The following is a 3,980-nucleotide window of genomic DNA, read 5'->3' as shown; positions in this document are numbered from 1 at the left end:
ATCATCCCGATCGTCACGGCGACTTCTGATTGGTTTGAGGTGGTTGCATCTTCGGGCCTCCTTTTGGCTGCCCTGATATTTTTGGAGTGTCCCTCGTCCGAAACATAGATCATCGTCTGATGGTACGTTAAGACAACTCCTTGGATATCGTGAATGAGGGGTCTCCCCACGATCACGTTGTACACAGAGGGAACATCTAAGACCAAAAAATCGGCCATGATGTTCCGGGCTGCTCGGCCTTTGCCGATGGTGACAGGAAGAAGGATTTTCCTATCGGGATATGATGGTGAACCATTGAATCCGGATACCGGGAAGGGTACTGGGGTCAGATGCTTGGTCTCCAACTTTAGCTTGTCGAATGATATCAGAAAAAGGATATTTGCCCCGCTACCACCGTCGACGAGAGTTCGCCAGGCGTTGTGGTTTGCAATGTCCGTCACAATTACCAACGGGTCATCATAGGGGTACACCATCCCCCGGCAGTCTTCAGCTTTGAAAAAATGTTCGGCACCGGAGACTGAGGCGCTCGGATGTCTGCATGACTCACTTGATAGGTCAAACCCCTCAAGTGGCGTTTTAATGCATTCCGAGAGGTTCCTCCGGAAATGGCAAGGATATCAAGAGTCTCTTTGCTTGGCGGCTTGTCCTTTTTCCAAGAAAAGTCTAGATCTTGCGAGGATCCTTTTCTGCTCTTTTCTCTTTGCGGCGATCCGCGAGATATTTTTTCAAGTAGCCCTTTCGGACTATGTCCTCGATCTGATCCTTCAGCTAGAGGCAGTCCTCGGTTTGATGTCCAGGAGATTCATGGAACTCACACCATCGGTTCTTGCCTTTTTGCTGATGCCACGGTGGGAGTGGCCTTGGCTTCTTAAACCTCCCCTCGTCTTTGGTTATGCTATAGATTTTAGCACGGGGAAGAGCGAGAGGGGTGTAAGAATCATATCCCCCAGGGTAGGGGGTCTTTTCTTTCTTTGGCTCAGGTGCCGAGGACGGTTCTAAGGCTTTCGCCTTCCCTTTCCTCAGACCTTGGCCTTCGGACAATTGTCCTTTTGCTTTCCCAGCCCCAGATTGGGACTGAGACTTTGTCGTGTTCCATTCTTCTGCTCGAATGTACTTATCCGAGGCATCCAAAGCTTCCTCCAAGGTCTACGAGGGATGCATGACCATGAAGTCAAGGAACTTTCCAGCTTGTAAGCCATTCCGCAATGCAAAAACGGCTAGGCCCTGATCCAGACTTGTGATTCTGGGTGACTTGTTGCTGAAGCGAGTCAGATAGTTTCGGAGGCTTTCATCCTCCGCTTTTTGCAGACCCATCAGTTCTACAGTTGTCTTCTCTCGGCGGTTTGCGTGGAAAACTTGCTCTTAAATTTGTTGGAAAGATCTTTCCAATCGGTTATTGAGCCTTCTTTCACCCCCTTGGTGATCCACGCTTGTGCAACACCTTTGAGAGTTGTTGGGAAGTACTTACACCAAGTGGCCTCAGACTTGGGATTAAGGTACATGTGCCCCTCGTAAGATCCAATGTAGTCCTTCGGGTCCAAAGTACCGTCGTAAGTGATGTACGTTGGGATTTTCACCGTCGGCACATGCTCTTCCAATATCCAGCTTTGGAAAGTGAGTTGGTAGGGACCATTATGGCCTTCCCTTTACGTCTAGTCGTTGGGACCTCCCTTCTGTCCATTTTGTATCCTTTCTTTTTTTCTTCCTTTTCTTTTTCTTTCTCTGTCTTGGAGCTGTTACTAGGGGCGGAGATGGTGCTGTTTTGGCGGATGGTGTTCATCAAGGAAATGAGAAGTGGGAGGTGAGGGTGGAAGAGGCTAGGGATCCTTCTTTCAGTAGAGGATAGTACTTCCTTATCTCTTGATAAAAAAATTTCAGAAGAAAAATGGAGGAAAATGGAGGAGAGAGAAAGTGGGGAGCGGGGAGAAGAAGAATTTGTCAGAAGGTTAGAGAAAAATGGAGGATTGAAGGTTGAAAAGGTAGGAAGAAGGTTGAAGAAGGTAGGAAGATGGAGAGAGAAAAAATCGGGGGGGGGGGGGGGGAATCAGTCAAAAGGATCAGGTAGGGCCCACAGACGGGAAACCCACCGAAATTTTGAAATAGGTGGTAATCTTAGTGATTATTTAATTTAAGGGGTGGTAAAATAAAAATAAAAATTAAACGGGTGGTTATTTTAAAAACAAGTACATTTTTGGGTGGTAATTTACAAATTATCCTAATATTTTTTTTATTTTGATAAAAAAAGTAAGGAAAAGGAACACCTATCTATGATAGGCGTTCTCTTTCTATATAATTATAGACCGCCTGTCCTAAGATGACGGCTCTGTTTTCCTTGTTTTTTATTTACTTTCTACCTAGAATAAGAAGTGTTTATCTTAGATAGGCATTCTGTATTGTGTTAGTTATTGAACGCCTCTAAGGCGCTTTATAGACTTTACAAGGCACCCCCTCAGAAGAACGCCTGTGAGGCGATCTATATTGCTAGATTTAGGCGATCTGTATTCCCCTTTTTGTGGTAGTGAGTATATGATATGACGATGTTAGTTTTTTGTTTGATGAAAGGAAATGGATACCTAGTGTATATATAATAATACTTAGTTATGTAAATTTGAGACATAAAACGGAACAAATACAAAGCGGCTAAATTAAAGGAGATTGCATTACATACGTACTATAGAATTACATTTTTAATACTTGTATATGAAAATAAACAATATTGTAAAGCAATTTTTTATATGGAAAATAGGCGTTATGTATCGGTTCAAAAGCGAACATATACATAGATGAACAGATACAGACATATGATCAGGTATTATAAAAAAAAAAAATTGTATAGTGGCAAGCGCTTATCTATGTAGGAATTATTCTCATCAATCACCAGTTACAGTCATAATATTAATTCTTTGATTTAATGTTGGAAGACTTTTCAAATAATGTGTATTTTAATTGTTTTTAGTCACAACCCTTTTTTTTTTTTTTGAAGACTAACGTTGACAAATTTTGGGTAAAGAGTAATATAATATAGCTTCAATATTATTTATCAATATATATTATTCTCCTAATAAAATTAATATGGAAAATATATCACACATATTTTCCGATATGGATTTAATCTCATCTCTCTCTCTCTCTCTCTCTCTCTCTCTCCCTATATATATATATATATATATATATATATATATATATATATATATATATATATATATAAAATAAGTAAGCTTAAATAAAAATATTAAAAAAAAAATCGATAGAAAAATATACAGTGCATTTTACATATGGTTGGCCACACCGTGCGGTCGTTTGTAAAATAAACGAATTAACCCGGTAACCCCTATAACACTGAAAGAGTAATCCCTTATAAACCTATTGAGTAACCATAAAACACTGACGAAATAAATCATACAATACTAACAGAATTATCCCTATACTACTAATCGAGTGATCCCTATAACACTAAACAAGTAACCCATTGTGGTAGGCTATAAGTTAGTGAAAAAAAGGGGGAAGAGGTACTTAAATTGGTTAAGCTTTATGCATGTAGGAAAAGGGGAAAATCTTGCCTAGAATTCAGAGAATACATATCGATCGAGAGGAACGAGTTGGGCCATGTTCTTTTGAACTTCTAAGGCAGAGCATAGTAGTAGTTATTAATAATTATTAATATTCTTGTGTTAATAATTGTAAGGAATATTATAAACATCAACTTTGAGCCCCATTGTGATCATGCATTTAAGCATGGTGGCGTCCAAAGTGAAAGAAGCTAGAAATTGAAGAGTCGCCAACAAGTTTTATGAACATGTAAACCGTTCACGGGTGTGAAGGTTATACCCCGTTCACGATCACGGGAATCGCTAACTCCATAGTGGTCCAGAACCATGATTGGATATTCGAGGATGATGGTACGAATCCAACCTAAAGGAGATTGAACTCGCCCTAAATCGACATCTACTTAATTCTTATGATATTCATATGCGCTTTCC

Source organism: Chenopodium quinoa, unplaced genomic scaffold, assembly GCF_001683475.1.
Source record: "Chenopodium quinoa cultivar QQ74 unplaced genomic scaffold, ASM168347v1, whole genome shotgun sequence".
Classification (NCBI taxonomy): domain Eukaryota; kingdom Viridiplantae; phylum Streptophyta; class Magnoliopsida; order Caryophyllales; family Amaranthaceae; genus Chenopodium; species Chenopodium quinoa.
The sequence above is the reverse complement of the archived record's forward strand: the minus strand, read 5'-3'. Positions refer to the sequence as shown.